Source organism: Girardinichthys multiradiatus, chromosome 7, assembly GCF_021462225.1.
Source record: "Girardinichthys multiradiatus isolate DD_20200921_A chromosome 7, DD_fGirMul_XY1, whole genome shotgun sequence".
Classification (NCBI taxonomy): domain Eukaryota; kingdom Metazoa; phylum Chordata; class Actinopteri; order Cyprinodontiformes; family Goodeidae; genus Girardinichthys; species Girardinichthys multiradiatus.
In genome coordinates this window covers 37671344-37690414 of record NC_061800.1, presented here as the reverse complement: position 1 = coordinate 37690414, position 19071 = coordinate 37671344, and the positions used below count along the sequence as shown (strand labels likewise).

Genomic DNA, 19071 nt, shown 5'->3' with positions numbered 1-19071 from the left:
GAGGGGGTAAATCCCTCACCTAAAGTGACAGATACAGAATAATCAATACTCAAAAATATAGAAATGTAGTATAATTATGAGCCCAGAATAGTTTGCAATGCAAAATAGACAGTGTTTCTTGTGATTCATGTGGGAGTAATTTGTGGTTTACAGTATAATAACGATATTACAGACGTCAAACTAAAGTAATTTACAAATATGCTACAAGCTCGCTGTCTTGTAAACTTAAAACAAGAAGTAATGTAAAAACGTAAGGAAATAAGACATAAAATAAGACTAACATTCAAAGAAATCAAAAAGAAATTAAACTTCCACAGGACGTCTTGGAGCTTTCAGGTAAGCGACCTGTGACGTATCATCGGTGTGCGTATGCACATTGCTGCAAGGTAGGTGGCAATGGCAGCTACCTGAACCCTGCATTAATTACAGAATTTATGCAAAATTCTGTTCCCCTGAAATAATATGACCCCCTTCTATCTGTATATTGACTCCAGGAGGCACTGTTGCTTCACATGGGCTGTGTGCTTGCCTCTGCAGATTCTCCTCACCAGGCTGCTATCCACTAACCCTCACCTCACAGGACTCATACCTAAACCTAAAGAACTCTGTCGAAACACGAAATGCTGCTACAGGAGACCTTAAAAAAATAGTAAAAAGGTAGCTAAAGTATTTTATTTTATCATTCCTTCATGAATAACAGACTACAGCGTTAATTGAGGGCAGACAATCCCAGTTATGTATTTTAAAGAATTCTTTTGATTTATTATGGTTGTTCAACTCCGATTTTGACATTTGTTTTTGTTTTTTTACCAAAGAACCTACCAAGAACCTGATGTATAAAAGAGTGCTGCAGGGTCTTTGATTTAGGTAGTAGTTTGGAGCCAACATAAAGTAAATCAAAGCATATGTCCATAACCTTGATCTGAATTTTAATGGACTGAAAAAAAGCATCCAAGTTCAAGATGTTGGCTGGTAATCTATATATAGAAAATTGCCCATTTATTGAATAAGAATAAAATCTGAGTTTTTATTTTTTGACGTGTCGATCACTGATCAGGGCCTATCAACATAAAGATTGGCTGATCCTGATTTCTAGCTGATTGATTGCTGCATCTCCAGGATTTATAAGTCTGTTGAATTATTTTAGCTATTTTCTTTAAATAGTTTTTTAAAACCGTTTTCATGTGTTTTACAGAATTGGAGCGGGTAAAAGCAGCTTGGATCTGCTTGGTGTTGGGAGTGGTGGAGGTATGTGATGAAACATACGTTACCTAATATTCAAAAAGGCTCCAATGATTAAGAACCTGTTAGCAGCAATGAAGAGAAAATATGAAAACGAAGCACTGATTGGCTTATCAGGGCATTCGCCGATCAGTACTGGCCAAGGGTTATGCCACAATGTTAGAAAGCAAAGATTGTCCATGAGAAAAAAAAGAAATGTTTTTTTATATATTTAACAGAAAATGTATGACTTAAAGCAGAACTGTACCATGTAATTTAGAAATATTATTTTTCATGGTCTGCTCCACGTGAGGTGGATGCCCAGATACTTTCGTTTATGTAGTCAGCATTCCCTTCAGTTCTCATAACTGCTGACATTGTGGGCGTTAGCTCTGAGATCACAGACAACTTCAAAGGTAATGATTAATGACATTCAGTTTGTTGTTAATGGTAGCATTTTGTGTTTTCTATTGTTGAAAATGAAGGAACCACAATATTTTAGAGATGCGCTGATCAGAGTTTTTTGGCCTATTTCCGATCTCCGGTTTTTATAAAACTTTGACCTGCTAATACCAATTTTAGCAAATTCCGATTTATCTTGAAGAACTATATTAAAACAACACATGCAAGCACCATTGCAAATATTTTTTCTAGCCTACGAGAAATGTCATGTAGTATGTATTTTAGAGCAGTTACTGTAAAACAGGGTTTTTAATACTGTTTTACATCAAAGACAAAATCTTATTTTATAGATCAGTGGAGTTAGGGCAGGGGCATTACTACAACAGTGGTCTTTGTGTGTCTTTCTCAATCAAAGGTGTCGAACTCCAGTCCTCAATGGCCAGTGTCCTGCAACTTTTAGATGTGACTGTGCTTCAACAAATCCGACTCACATAAGTAGATTATTAGTAGGGCTTTGTAGAAAATGAGAGCATTAGGAGCTACAGGGGTTGGACAATGAAACTGAAACACCTGTCATTTTAGTGTGGGAGGTTTCATGGCTAAATTGGACCAGCCTGGTAGCCAGTCTTCATTGATTGCACATTGCACTAGTAAGAGCAGAGTGTGAAGGTTCAATTAGCAGGGTAAGAGCACAGTTTTGCTCAAAATATTGAAATGCACACAACATTATGGATGACATACCAGAGTTCAAAAGAGGACAAATTGTTGGTGCACGTTTTGCTGGCGCATCTGTGACCAAGACAGCAAGTCTTTGTGATGTATCAAGAGCCACGGTATCCAGGGTAATGTCAGCATACCACCAAGAAGGACGAACCACATCCAACAGGATTAACTATGGACGCAAGAGGAAGCTGTCTGAAAGGGATGTTCGGGTGCTAACCCGGGTTATAGCCAAAAAACATAAAACCACAGCTGCCCAAATCTCCTGTTTCCACCAGAACTGTCTGTTGGGAGCTCCACAGGGTCAATATACACAGCTGGACTGCTATAGCCAAACCTTTGGTAAATGGACTGAACTTATATAGCACTTTTCCAGTCATACAGACTGCTCAAAGCACTTTACACTAGAGCCACATTTACCCAATTGCACTCACACACTGATACACAGATCAGTAGGCAAACTTGAGGTTAAGTGCCTTGCCCAGGGGCACATTGACCTATGGCAGGAGGAAGCTGGAATTGAACCCACAACCTTCTGATTGCAAGACAACTACTCTTCCTACTGAGCCACAGTCGTCTCCACTCGTGCCAATGCCAAACGTCGGTTTCAATGACGCAAGGAGCGCAAATCTTGGGCTGTGGACAATATGAAACATGTATTGTTCTTTGATGAGTCCGCCTTTACTGTTTTCCCCACATCTGGGAGAGTTACGGTGTGGAGAAGCCCCAAAGAAGCGTACCACCCAGACTGTTGCATGACCAGAGTGAAGCATGGGGGTGGATCGGTGATGGTTTGGGCTGCCATATTATGGCATTCCATTAGCCCAATACTTGTGCTAGATGGGCGCGTCACTGCTAAGGACTACCGAACCATTCTTGAGGACCATGTGCATACAATGGTTCAAACATTGTATCCTGAAGGCGGTGCCGTGTATCAGGATGACAATGCACCAATACACACAGCAAGACTGGTGAAAGATTGGTTTGATGAACATGAAAGTGAAGTTGAATATCTCCCATGGCCTGCACAGTCACCAGATCTAAATATTATTGAGCCACTTTGGGGTGTTTTGGAGGAGCGAGTCAGGAAACGTTTTCCTCCACCAGTATCACGTAGTGACCTGGCCACTATCCTGCAAGAAGAATGGCTTAAAATCTCTCTGACCACTGTGCAGGACTTGTATATGTCATTCCCAAGACAAATTGACGCTGTGTTGGCCGCAAAAGGAGGCCCTGAATTATTGTGGTCTAAAACCAGGTGTTTCAGTTTCATTGTCCAACCCCTGTAATTCAGTCATTAAACTATTATTGTGTTGGACTTGGGACACATTCAAAAGCTGAAGTACGATGGTCCTCAATGACTGAAGTTTGACACCCCTTGGCAGGTTGGCAGCCAAGACTGCCAACCTTCAGGAGATCCAGTTCTCTTGGGACATTATGTCCAGTGAGGACTATGGGAAGCAAACTTGACTTCATCCACATGATTCAAGTATTTTTGAAAAAGGTTTGGTTTTCCTCTTGCCTTCTGTTCCCTGAACTGTCACTGCACCAAATATAGTTCAGATTGTATAGAATTAAGCTGAACGGTGCCCTGTAGTATATAGAGCTGTGATGAATACCTTTCTTTGTACTTTCAGTGTTATATTTATAACATGAACTCATACTCATATCATCCTGTTACCAGGGCTGCTCTGGGTTTTTCGGATCATTCTCTTATCCACCTCATCCCAACCTACAGACAGAGACTAAGAGCTTCCAAACCCAAAGTTCACACTGTTAAGAAGTGGACTGAGGAATCAAAGCAGACGCTACAGGCCTGCTTTGAATGCACAGACTGGACTGTTTTTGAAACTTCAGCCACTGACTTAAACCAACTAACTGATGTGGTGACGTCATACATCAGTTTCTGTGAGGACATTTGTGTGCAGACCAAGACCTTCTGCACCTTTGGGAACAACAAGCCATGGTTTACTCCACATCTCAGGAATCTGTGTAAGGAAAAGGAAGAAGCTCACAGCAGTGGAGATTGGGCTTGGTACAGACAGGCCAGGAACAAACTAACAAAGGAGATCAAAGCAGCCAAGAGAAGCTACAGTGAGAAGATGAAGAACAGCCTTTCTGCTGGTGATACTTCAGCTGTATGGACTGGTCTGAGAAACCTGACTGCCTATAGGAGCCCCCCTTCCTGAACAGAATCCTAGCCTGGCCAACCGTCTGAATAGCTTCTACTGCAGACATGACAGGAAGCCGTTCACAACTCAAATCATCTCCTCCACATCCCATTCAGGAACAAGTTCTTCCCACAAAACAACCAACCCCCTACCTTCAGATCCTCTGCCTGCACTAAAGATCTCCGAGGAAGAGGTAAATAGGCTCTTTCAGCGCATGAAAACAAAGAAAGCTGGAGGACCTGATAACGTCTCCCCATCATGCCTGAAAGTCTGTGCAAATCAACTTGCTCCGATCTTCACAAGGATCTTCAACAAGTCACTGGAGAAATGTGAGGTCCCCTCCTGCATCAAACGATCCACCATCATCCCGGTGCCCAAGAATCACACCATCCTAGGATTAAATGGCTACAGGCCTGTAGCCCTGACGTCTGTGGTCATGAAATCCTTTGAGCGGCTGGTGTTGAAGCACCTGAAAGACATCACAGGCCCCCTGATGGACCCCCTGCAGTTTGCTTACTGAGCAAATAGGTCGGGAGATGATGCTGTTAACTTAGGCCTACACTTCATCCTGCAACACCTCGACCACCTAGGGACGTATGCCAGGATCCTGTTTGTAGACGTCAGCTTGGCCTTCAACACCATCATACCAGACATCCTCCACCAGAAGCTCACCCAGCTCAACGTCCCAGCCTCCACCTGTCAGTGGATCAACAGCTTCCTGACGGACCGACAGCAGCAGGTGAGACTGGGGAGCATCTTCTCCTGAACCAGATCAATAAGTACTGGTGCCCCCCAGGGTTGTGTTCTATCACCACTCCTCTTCTCTCTCTATACAAATGACTGCACCTCATCGGACTCGTTCGTGAAACTCCTGAAGTTTGCAGATGGCACCACTGTCCTTGGACTGATCGAGGACGGTGATGAGTCTGCATACAAACAGCAGGTGGATCGGCTGATACACTGGTGTTGTCAGAACTACCTTGAACTCAGCCCACTCAAGACTGTGGAAAGGTGGTGGACCTTCGGAGAACACCACCCCCATAAACCCCCCTCACCATCCTCAACAACACTGTGTCGGCTGTGGACTACATTAGGTTCATAGGAACCACCATCTCGGAGGACCTGCGATGGTCCTCACACATAGACACTGTTTGAAAGAAGGCCCAGCAGAGACTGTACTTCCTGAGGCAACTCAAGAAGTTCAACCTTCCACAGGAGCTGCTGGTCATCTTCTACACTGCCATCATTCAGTCTGTCCTGTCTTCATCCATCTCAGTGTGGTTTGGCTCATCCACAAAACAGGACAGGTCCAGACTGCAACAAATAATCAGGACTGCAGAGAGAATAATCAGGGCTGACCTTCCCTCCATCCAGGACTTATATGGGTCTAGGGTCAGAAAAGGAGCTGCAAAAATCTCTGCAGACCCCACACACCCTGCACATAAACTGTTTAGAGTTTTACCTTCAGGCCGCCGCTACAGAGCACCGTTTACTAAAACCAGCCGCCACAGAGACAGTTTCTTCCCCCAGGCTGTTTCTCTGTTAAACATTAATATCAAACAACAGCATGCATATGTTGCAAATGCACCTTTTTATTTATATATGTGTATATTTGTATATTGTATATATGTATATTCTTTAATGCAAAAAACCCATAACCAGAGAGCAATGTGTACCGGAGTCAAATTCCTTGTTTGTATGTACAAACTTGGCAATAAAGCTGATTCTGATAAAAATGGATGTACGTGTTTTCTTCATGTACATTTTCTTGCAAAAATTGCTTTAAAAATTTTCACATTACAACCAGAAACTGAGCAATTTTGCAAAATAGAATGGGCAAAACCTTAGGTTTCTAGATGTGCAAGGCTGGTAGAGACACACACAAAAAAACTTGGGTACAATTTCAGTTAAAGGTAGTTTTACAATGTACCTATTCAGGTGAGCTGAATATAAATGCACACCACACGTTTTTGAATTTTGACAACCATGCATCAGCTTTCTTGTACTTCTCAACCATACACTACTTTGTGTTTGTCTCATAAAATTCAAATAAAAAAACATTTAAATTTATGGTTGTATGGTGATAAAATGTGAAAATGTTTAAGGGGTAAGAATACTTTCACAAAATTCACTAAATTGTGGAGTCACTTTCCAAATTGTTTTTTTTTTTTTTTGCTTGTGTTAAGAGCTAAGGTTGTCCAGGGTAGATAAAAATATGTGATTGTTTTGTGTACATTTCCTAATTGCAGTGGCTTATGGAGATAATTAAGCCATTGAATTAAATGCTTTCTTCAACAGATGATTTACTATATAAGCAGCCTGGCTGAATGTATCAAGTTTCACCATAGCCTCCTGAAGAACAATGGCAGGCTTATGATCATTGTTGAAGCAGGTAAGCAGACTTAAACTGACTGGTTTGTCAAAGAATTTAAATGTGTAAAATAGTAATACTCTTTATTCAGGATTCTTTATCACAAATTTTAAACCATGAAAGTCAGTTCTGACTGAAAAGCAAAAACTTAAACCGATTTTGTCTCTCTACTTGTTATGTAAGAGAAAATTAGGTTAGAAAACTGATGGCATTCTTTATTGGTTTGGATAATAGTAATTTAATGTTTTTCTACACTCCAGCCAACAGAGGTTGGGACATCCTGTGGAAGACTTTTGTAAGAATTATGATTATTGATTAATATTTATAAAGAATTATAATTTAAAATCCTAATTTGAAATTTTTTTTAATTTCTTAACAAAACAAAAAAATCATTACTTACGAATTGAAATCAGAGATGCCCTCTGGTGTTGTAATTATCTCAAAGCCCTTGATAATTACAATTATTAAATTCTCAGTAATAATTGATAACTATTACTAGATGTCACTGTTTAATCAACCGCTTCACCGAAGGTGGGGGAACTTTGACCTTATTTTGACAGACAGATCACTCTTGCTCAAAATAAACACAAAAGTTTTCTACTTTATCTACTTGATCTAATATTTATTAAATCAACAGCCTGATACAACTCACCATTCTGATTCAATAATTTTCACCTAATCAAGCATGCAAACGTTCTACACAAAAGGGGTAAAATAACTAACTAAACAAGATAAAACAACATTGAGTGTGTATGAAAGTCAAACCAGCAGTTATGGCAAAAACGAGAAAATATAGTACTGAGCGAAGCTTTGGGAGCAGCTTCCACCAGGCTGCAGTCATAAAACCCCCAAAGTTGGACCTCAGTGAAACACAAAGGGTCATAAAACTTTTAGGCGGAAACCAGTGGAAAAACACCAAGAGTGAATACAAAGGAATAGTGAGTATTCCACCATGAGGTTCTAGCAGTCCAACTTTAAGTTCACCTGAGTCTGCGCTCCGGTGTACAAACACAGTGAGACACACACAGCTTCAAAGCGTGGCGGCTTTCAGAGTTCAAAATAAGCAGCAATCAAAGTTTCAATAAGACATTGCATGCACATACAACTTAGAACACATTGGACTATATGTGCCGATTCTAAATCGCTCTAAAATCCTACTCTATCCTGCCCAAGCTATTTCTAATGGAAATAAAAACAAAACGGGATTACTTGGTGTCATCTTTTCTGGAGCAGGGGGAGAGGGGGTCTTTGTTACGCGTCCGTAACAAACTCAAAGATGGCCGGCATTCCTCCTTTGGCAAAAGGGGAAAAATATGACGGACCGTCAGCAGTCAACTGGAACAAAAACAAAAGGAACATTTTGTCTCCTTGGAAAACCTCCGTGGGTTTTTCTTGGGTTACGTGTTAAATCCACGCCTTCGATCGGTAAAGTCTACCGGTCTTCTTATACCAGAAAACTCTTCTCATGAGTTTGGCCAGTGGGGAGAATTAATGAAAACCCACGTGTGGTTTCTTCTCCAGAATGATGCGCCTCCGTTGTGTGGTAACCGCGTCTTGTTTTCTAGCGGGAGAAAAAGCAATGGTGGGGCGTCTCCCGTGTCCTTATATAGCCCACTGTGACATCAGAGCTGCGACGCCCCTTCCTATCAGCAGCAAAGCCTGCTGGGAATTGTGGTAGCATACCATACTGGGGTATATAGTAGCAGATGACACTGGGAAGTATAGTAGCAAACAAATGGTCCAACACTTTCAAGAAGGAGCCTTGCGTTGGAAGCGTCACTGAGTACCGCTGATCGGGAGAGATAATTGCCTGTCTTAAAGACCAAGGTCTTACATTCGAGGAAAATCCACTTCCTAACAACTTTGACATCACAGAGTGCTTCGATCAGAGTAGCATTACTGGAGAACGTCTGCTAAGTTTCATGACAGTAACAGACCACTTCTACGTATCCTTCACTCCAGAGGTCAGAGCAGGCATTCTGGACATCCTCAGGAACAAGTGCAGCACTCAAAAAGATGGCAGGCTGTTCTTCAACAGCAATTTGATCTGTATTTTTGTTCATGGTTAAGTATTTTAACTAGAATGCTGTTATTGTGCATTTTTTGTCTTTTTATCAAGCAAACAAATAAACACTGTATAGGTAAGTTCAGCTTCTGTTCTCAATTTAAAAGGAAAGCTCACTTTTAAAAAGCAGATATGCGGGGGCGCATGCAGCCTATATATAGAGAGGCTTCGGCCCTCGACGCGGCTGTGCCCTGTTTCAAGTCCTGGCCACTGTGAACTGTGCTGCATGTCTTCGCCGTCTCTTCCTGTTTGCCTACTTTTAAAGAAAAATGACAAAATAAAGGCCAATAGTGCTGAAAAACACTTTTAAAAAATCTTTTTAAAAAAAAGCAATTATGCTGAAATGCTAAATTAGTTTCAGGTTTTGAATGTTTTGATCAGCAAGGGGATTTTTAATGTTATGAGGAAGATAAGTATTTAAATGTAAGCTTATGAATAAAACTCGTTTAATTAGCATTGCAAAAAAATAAATAAATAAAAGTGTCCTTAATGTAGTAGAGGCCCCCTCTGCGATGAGCCAACAGGAAATTATAGCCTAAATCTCTCGAGTCTACAGTCATAGCAGCTGAGAAAATAAATAAAACTCAAACAACCAATTGGGCATTATCTGATTAAAAAAGCAGAGTATTTAGTAGCAAAGGGGTCAGATGTATCCCTAAGGAGTAAATGATTAAAACTGGTAATACAAATAGAGAATTGAATTTGCATTCCACTTATTTTCAATCCCAAAAGCATGATAATTTTTCTTAGTGTTGGATGAAAAGACTAAAAGGTAATTACTGGTTAATAAGTTTGCTAAATCAGCATTAAAGGTATGCATGTGCCTACTACAATTAAAACTTTACTACTATAATAATAGTGAAGTGGAAAATTGTTTTTTACAAAACAGTCTGAAATGTTTAGCATGTGTTTGTATTCAGCTTTCATTACTCTGATACTGTTTGGACTAGGGAGTGTTATACTGCACTTGTCCACCACAGGTCTTCCTGGAGCCACTGCTGACTCTGCTACAGGTGTTCCTGATCGTTGGCTTATTGTGTGTACCTGGGAGGAGTATTTTGTGGGTCTAACTAATTCCTAACGAGATGACGGATACCTCTCTAAAAAAAACAAAAAACGCAACCAATCCCTTCAGACATCCACTTGAGGAATTTAATCTCAGAAGAATGAACCTAGCAGACACGTCAGGAGAAGGTTGTGAAGTTTAAAGCAAGGTTGGGTTCTAAAATAATATCCCAAGCTTTGAACATCTCATGGAGCATAAAGAGTACAACAGTAACCCTACCAAGACATGACCGTCTACCTAAACTGAGAGACCGACCAAGGAAGGCGGTAATCAGAGAAGCCCATAGAGGCCCATGACAATTCTGTGAGGAGAATCAGGCAGCTGTCAGTTGTGCACTCCACAAATCTGACATTTTATGGAACAGTGGCAAGAAGAAAGCCATAAGAAGTCCTGTTTGTTGTTTTGTGGTTTGCCTCAAGCTATGTAGGGGACACAGCAGACATGTGAAAGAAGGTCCTCTGGTCAGGGGAGAGTGAAACTTTTTTTTTTTGATCTACATTTAAAACTCTTTATGTAGCAAATAACTGCACATCACCCTAAATGCACTGTAAAATATGGTGATCAAAGGATCATGCTGTGGAGAGGATTTTCTTCAACAGGGACAGGAAAACTGGTCAGAAATGATGAAGATAATTGGCTCTAAAAACTACAATCCAGAAAGAAAACTCTTCACAGGCTGCAAAAGATTTGAGTCTCAGGGGGAGTTTCACATTTCATCAGAAGAGTGACCCTAAACAGCCCAAGCTGCAATATAATGGTTTCAATCAGAGGTGTCAAAAACCCAAGTCCTCAGGGGCTGATGAGGTGCTATTAAATGAGCCTCTGCTTCAACACACCTGAGTCAAATAATTAACATGTTAGCAGCACTCTGTAGAATTTGACTCCATGAAGAGGAGGCAATTCAAGTGTGTTGGACTTGGGACACAACTAAAGACTGCAGGACACCAGCACTTGAGGACTGGAGTTGGACACCTCTGGATCAGGTCAAAGTTTTTTTTTCTGTGTTAGAATGTTCCAGTCAAAGTCTAGACTTAAATGCAATTGAACTATTTTTAGAGATGTTACTTCGATAACAGTCAAAAACACAGCAGCCCCTTATTGCAGGGGTACATTCTGCGGGTGCACTTGAAGCTATAAATTATCCATTCTATTATACAAGGAACTACCATAACAAAAGAAGTGGTGTTCTTTTAGTTGGTGTACCAGGCATACCTTTACCTGGAAATCTCAACACTATCTTTATGTAGGTCTCTTATTACCTATTCACACACATATTTTTATAGGTTGCTACAGAGACTACCTTGGTGACAATACAGTATATATGTGGAACATACTGTATATGCTGTATTTTATACTCTGCAGATAAATACCAGATTCACTTGATTAAAAAGGTAGTAAAACAGTATTACAGTTTCTAAATTTGAATGACTTAGTAGGTGTAAACTAAAAATATTGTCATAGCTGTATTATCAGCAGAGCTTGTTTACTTGTTAATATGATTCCAGGGTTTCTACCCATAACAGTCTTGACAGACATCAGCAATGAATGGGACGACTTCGGAGATCCATCTGAACAAGAACGCAACAGTTTAAGCTTCCACAGCTATAAATGCCTAAGTAGAAATTACTGAAACTGAAAGGTATGAATTCTGAACCTGAAAAGATGATGTGTTAAATTTACTTTACAGGCCAGATTTTAAAGAGAGTAAATACATTCCTTGAACCGCCACCTTAACGTGGTGGAGGGGTTTGAGTGCTCAAATGATCCTAGAGGCTATGTTGTCTGAGGCCTAAATGCCCCTGGTAGGATCTCCCATGGCAAACAGGTTCTAGGTGATGGGTCAGACAAAGAGTGGTTCAAGAATCCCTCATGAAGAACAAAATATCGAGGCACGTGACGTCGCCCGGTACGGCGGAGCCGGGATCCCACCCTGGAGCCAGGCCTGGGGTCGGGACTCATCGGAGAGCGCCTGGTGGCCGGGTTGCTCCTCGCGGGACCCGGCCGGGCCAAGCCCGAACGAGAGACGCGAGGCCATCCCCCAGTGGGCCCACCACCTGCAGGGGGAACCGTGAGGGACCGGTGCAAAGAGGATTGGGTGGCGAACGAAGGTGGAGACCTCAGCGGCCCGATCCCCGGATGCTTAGGCTGGCTCTAGGGATGTGGAATGTCACCTCGCTGGGGGGGAAGGAGCCTGAGCTTGTGCGGGAGGTCGAGAGATATCGACTAGAAATATTTGGGCTCGCCTCTACGTACAGCTTTGGCTCTGGAACCCATCTCCTTGAGAGGGGTTGGACTCTCTTCTACTCTGGAGTGGCCCACGGGGAGAGGCGGCGGGCTGGTGTGGGTTTTCTTGTTGCCCCCCAGCTCAGCCGTCTCGTGTTGGGGTTTACCCCAGTGGATGAGAGGGTCGTATCCCTGCGCCTTCGGGTTGGGGAGAGGTCTCTGACCATCATTTCGGCCTACGGGCCGAGTGGTAGTGTGGAGTACACGGCCTTCTTGGCGTCCCTGTCGGGGCTGCTGCATAGTGCCCCTCCCGGGGACTCCATCATTCTGCTGGGGGACTTCAACGACCACGTGGGGAACGACAGTGACACCTGGAGAGGCGTGATCAGGAGGAATGGTCTCCCCAATCTGAATCCGAGTGGTGTTTTGTTATTGGACTTCTGTGCTAGTCACGGATTGTCCACAACGAACACCATGTTCAAACATAAGGGTGTCCATCAGTGCACTTGGCACCAGGACACCCTAGGCAGGAGGTCGATGATCGACTTTGTTGTCGTATCATCAGACCTTCGGCCGCATGTTTTGAACACTCGGGTGAAGAGAGGGGCTGAGCTGTCCACTGATCATCACCTGGTGGATGTATTCAACTCCCACCTCCGGGAGAGCTTCGACCAGATCCCGGGGGATGTTGGAGACATAGAGTCCGAGTGGAACATGTTCTCCGCATCTATTGTCGATGCTGCTGCCCGTAGCTGCGGCTGTAAGGTCTGCGGTGCCTGTCGCGGCGGCAATCCCAGAACCCGGTGGTGGACACCGGCAGTAAGGGATGCTATTAAGCTGAACAAGGAGTCCTATCGGCTGTGGTTGGCTTGTGGGACTCCTGAGGCAGCTGACAGGTACCGTGAGGCCAGCGTGCTGCGGCCCGGGCTGTGGCAGAGGCAAAAACCCGGGCCTGGGAGGAGTTCAGTGAGGCCATGGCGAAGGACTACCGGTTGGCCTTGAAGCGATTCTGGCAAACCGTCCGGCGCCTCAGGAGGGGGAAGCAGTGCTTCGCCAACACTGTTTATAGTGGGGGCGGGAGACTGCTGACCTTGACTGAGGACATTATCGGGCGGTGGAAGGAGTACTTCGAGGATCTCCTCAATCCTGCCATCACGCATTCCGTGGTGGAAACAGAGGCTGGGGACTCGGGGTTGGACTCTTTCATCACCCAGGCTAAAGTCACCGAGGTGGTTAAAAAGCTCCGCGGTGGCAAGGCTTCGGGGGTGGATGAGATCCGCCCTGAGTACCTAAAATCTCTGGATGTCTTGTTTTTGTAGATGACGTGGTCCTGCTGGCCCCCTCTAGCCAAGACCTACAGCATGCGCTGTGGCGATTCGCAGCTGAGTGTGAAGCGGCTGGGATGAGGATCGGCTCCTCCAAGTCCGAGGCCATGGTACTCGACCGGAAAAGGGTGGCTTGTCCTCTTCAGGTTGGAGGGGAGTTCCTTCTTCCCACAGTTCAAAGATATGACTGTTAGCTTAATTTGTCTCTCTAAATTGACCTTAAGTATCTGTGTTTGTTGTGTTGCCCCTTGATGGACTGGCAACCTTTCCGGGGTGTGCCCTGCTTCTCGCCTAATGGCTGCTGGAGATAAGCACCGGCTCCACTGCAACCCTGCACAGGCAAGCAGGTACAGACAATGGATGGATGGATGGATGATAAAAACAACCAAGCAGTCCAGATGGACAACTGCTCACTATAAATGCAATATCTTCAAGAGAAGAAATTTTTTCTAGCAAATTATTTCCAAAGAATTTCCACAACATTGTAAATAAGAAATAAAAGGATCATTGATTTTGCACTAATTAAAGCAGTGGTAGATTGCTTTTCTTTCACTCATGTTTATCTTTACATTTTTACACTCAATATCTTATTGACAAATATTAAATAAAACCCACTCCTTATTTTAATAGTATAATCAAACCAGTGACAACCAACCATCACAAACGGTATAGCATATTATAAAATATCACACTAAGTTGAAAAGGATGCCTGTAAATAGACCAGTGGCCTTAGTAAGCCATTTTGATTAAATTACAATATTTGTTCTGGATTAACTGTATATTTAGGAAGAAAAACAGCAAGATTGCACTGTTATAAAATGATGAAAAATGAATGATTATGTCACAACAATGTTTAAACAGAGAGAATATGCTAGAATCCATATGCTGTATCACAATTATAAATTTAAAATGTTTGGCCTAACATAACATATTGTCATAAATTTTAACTTCTGCAAAAGATCATTATGTTGATAATCAAGCAGGATCTTGTGGGTATTTCTGCTGTAGAGTTAAAATTAATGTTGTACACAGCGAAAACAAGGTGAATTATTTCAGGCTTATCTATTTTTGGATTTATGCTCCAACTGACTCACTATGTAAGTGGCTTTTGAAACAACAAAGTCTCAGTATTTTACATACAGGGCTTTACAATTTATTTTTTGGCAAGCTGTGCTTGCTCTATATACACATATAGGTTTACTTGAATTATATTAAAGTAACTTTATAAATACCAACATTCAATGTTTAAGTGTAGTTAAACAGCACACATGAATTTAAAAAAGAGATGGTATTTGGGCTTTTTGGGAATGTTATCTGTGCTTGAAATGCAACAGATCTGCAGTCATATAGTCATTTTTATAACCTTAAAATGTAGGTGCTAAATTGGGGAATGCCTATGGGAAGATTATTCTTGCCAGATTTTCTGAAGAGATTATCCTGCCATCTTCTAGATACAAATTGTAAATAACATTTGAATGAGCCTGCGGGGGAATAGAGCAGAAAATTGTGTATGTGCACAATGCCTTTTGGTGTTCTCTTTCTTTGTTTATGCTGCTGATATGTTAAAATGCATCACCAATATCAAAGCTAAAACAATCATCTTTGAAAATAAACTGGAAGATACATCCTTGATGCAGTAAACAAAACATTGTTTCCACTTTGTCAGTCATGTCCTCTCTCTTGAGTGCTCTACTCAGCTGACACTTCAAAGTATCCCCATTTGCAGGAACACATCTCCAGTACAATCTTCGGCACATGCATAAAAGGGTTTTCTGTGAGAATGCTGATAAGACAAAGCTTAGGATAATGTCTCTAAAATGACAGAAAGAGTCAAGTTCAGTTTTTGAAACTGGCTGCAAAATTGAAAACAAGCACAAATGCACAGTTACAAAAGCTTTTCCCCTTGTATGATTGTTGTGTGATTCCCCCAAGTCAAAATTACTTCATGTATTTTCCTAAAAAAAAAATTAGCCTTGGGTAAATAACTTTTTTTGCCAAAGCAACCAGTGTTGTGCAAGTTCATTATCGAGAACTAGCTTTACGTTAATTTTAGACTGTTAATGGAATTAATTTATTTTTTATAGTTCAGTACCTAAACATTTTAAACAAAGTTCACAACATCAATATGAACCTTTTATCAAAGAAAGTCCTTCATACTATATAGATCATGATGCCAAGCATCAGATTGCATATTTATTGTGTCATTGGGTAGCATTTGCAACATGTTCTTTGCCAGATTATTGACATCTGTCCATTTCATTTATTTCTCTCCTGTTATTTTCACTCATGCAAACAGTAATTCAGTTTGACAGAACTCTCAAAAAGCTGCTCTTGCTTACACATTTTCATGTGATTTTAACTAAAACGTGGGTTTCTTTCTCAAATAAAATCCTGATTCTCTGTAAACGTCTGCTAGCAAAACATTCACCCATGTAAATTAATGGGCTGTGCTGTTTTACGCAACTCTGCAGTGGTCAGTCAGCACAGTTAGAAGTGATTAAATGCATTAAGCTGCACGTTCATTCGTCTGTTTTCCTGCCCTGTACCTGCCTGCATCAGACACGCAGAGATGCAACAAAAACCAGGGGCAGTTTAAATAGTTATGACACAAGCCTTTATATGTGTTTAGGTTGAAAGAGTAAATGTCATGTCTCTTTTCTGCGTAAAGAAGCTAACATTTCTTCTAAAGGTTTCTCAGATTACCTGCTTCATTCTCTCCCACAAACAGCACAGTTTAATTATGCTTGGGAGAGCAGAGCTCAGTTCATGTTTGTCATGAAAAACACAGAACAAATAGTTACGTTCAAAGTTCAACTAGAAGTTACGTTTCCATGAACATGTTTGTGCACATCACTAAGACAAACTACAATAGTACAAATTTACTTGAAGTATACTCATATACTCATTAGTAGGTGCTGCCACTGTAAGGTTTGCATTAATTAGGTATGAGTTACAAAAAAGGATTTATAAAGGTATTGTCCAATCTTGTATACTATTATTTACAATTTTCCCTTAATATGTTTTTTTCCAGTTTGCGTGTGCTTATTTATAATGCTATAAAACATACTCATGATGTGATTTAGTAGGTAAAGGGTTGTGTTCTATTCTGCAGAATCTATATATGTTTGTCATTAAAGTTGTATTTTGCCAATAATGGCATATGTACATTTACTGGCCACTTTATTGTGTACACCTGTCGAACTGCTCATTAACGCAAATTTCTAATCAGCCAATCACATGGCAGCAACTCAATGCATTTAGGCATGTAGACATGGTCAAGACAATCTGCTGCAGTTCAAACTGAGCATCAGAATGGGGAAGAAAGGTGATTTAAATGACTTTTAACATCGCATGGTTGTTGGTGCCAGATGGGCTGGTCTGAGTATTTCAGAAACTGTTGATCTACTGGGATTTTCACGCACTACCATCTCTAGTGTTTACAGAGAATGATCCAAAAAGAGAAAATATCCAGTGAGCCGCAGTTCTGTGGGCGCAAATGTCTTGTTGATGCCAGAGGTCAGAGGAGAATGGCCAGACTGGTTCGAGCTGATAGAAAGGCAATAGTAACCAGCAGGATAACGTGCCATGTCATAAAGCACGAATCATCTCAGACTGGGTTCTTGAACATGACAATGAGTTCACTGTACTCAAATGGCCTCCACAGTCACCAGATCTCAATCCAATAGAGCACCTTTAGGATGTGGTGGAACAGGAGATTGGCATCATGGATGTGCAGCCGACAAATCTGCAGCATCTGTGTGATGCTATCATGTCAATATGGACCAAACTCTCTGAGGAATGTTTCCAGTACCTTGTTGAATCTATGCCACGAAGGATTAAGGCAGTACTGAAGGCAAAAGGGGGTCCAACCCAGTACTAGGAAGGTGTAGTGAAGTGGCCAGTGAGTGTATATTTACATTAAATGTGGCTCTTTATCTTTATTTACCACAACATGTGGGTCTCATAAATATTCCTTTAAGACACACAAACACTTCAAACCTTTAAAATTGTTGATAAATATGAGAGTTGATGGTCAACTGGTAACTTTAAGAGCAAAAACCTGTCTTGAAATGTATATATTTCTTGCTTTTCCATAGACATAGAAAGAAAACTTCCTTGAGTTTAGAAAGCGGTTTTACTACTAAAATCCACTGTACCAGATGCCACTAATTAATTAGAAACTTTATACAGTTAAACCCACATATTTATACACATTGTATAAGACAAACAACCTTTTTCCACTGTCTAACATAAAATTAAATCTAACTTTTCCTACTTTAGATCAGTAAGGATTATCAAAATCATTTCCGTTTGCCAAATGCCAGGCCTATAATGTACTATAAGGCAACACCTTAAGCAGATTGCTTTTTTGTGTGACGTAATGTAAGGTGGAAAAAAACCACCCACAACTTCAGGAAGAGAATTGTGGACCTGCTTGAAGGTGCCAAGTTTAGCTGTTTATGAATGTGGTAAAAACCGGATGGGAACGTTCAGCCATCATACCATGCAGGAAGGAGACAGACATGTGTTAAATATGCATATCAACCCCTGAACAAAAGTGTAAAAAAAAAAAACCTGGCTAAAGCTGGTAAGAGTGTGTCATTACCCACAGTGAAACACGTCCTGTACTGACATGGGTGGAAGCTGTTCAGCGAGGAAGCATCCATACTTCAAAAGTTAAAAATATTTTACAAATGATCTGTGGGGAAAAGAGCTTACTTTTAGAGATGCATTTTGCAGTATGATGAAACTAAGTTTAAAATGTTTGAGCAAAAGGCTATTTTTACATTTGTAAGAAAACAAGAGGCTTGCGCTTTTTAAACAATCCCGACTGTGAGATATGTGAGATATTAGGGCGGTACCATCATGTTCTGTATGTGTTTTGTGCAGTATGGACTTATGCACTTCACAAAATAGATGGCAAACATGAAGAAAAAACATTTTGTGGTAATATTGAACAAGATCTACAGTGTATGACGCCAGACAGGAAGTAAAAACCTGGCTTTAAATTGGTAGGTCAAATGGACCCCAAGCATGCAGCAAAAGAAGTTCCAAAAAGGCTTAAGGACATCAAAGTCAATGTTTTGGAGAGGTAATTACAAAGCTTCAATTCAGTACCATGGAAAAACCTGGCCAGAGCTGAAAATGTATATGAACAAGGCCGCCTACAAATCTGACTTACCAACACCTGTTCTGTAAGTAGGAACGGGACAACATTCCAGCAAACTGCTGGAAGAAGCTTGAGGAAGGACACCAAAAATGTTTGACTCAAGTAGTACAGTTTAAAAAGCTGTTCTACCAAATACTGAGAAAGTGTATACAAACCTTTGAAATTTAAGGAAGTGGAAATATTATTTTGTTCATCCATTGCAAAAATAAACAAAACCATCCAGTTTATACACAGGAAGTTATAGTCAATTCAATACAATGTTACAGATTGATTCATCCAATCTGTGAACCTTGAAAAAAGGTGAGCAGGGCCTGTTTCATCTGATCTGTATAGCCAG

At 41.3% G+C, this 19071-nt stretch overlaps 1 pseudogene; it reads left to right on the top strand.

Annotated features, from left to right (window-relative positions):
* Positions 1-369: 369 nt before the first annotated feature.
* LOC124870871 overlaps positions 370-19071 on the top strand; it is a 34411-nt pseudogene continuing 15709 nt past the window's right edge.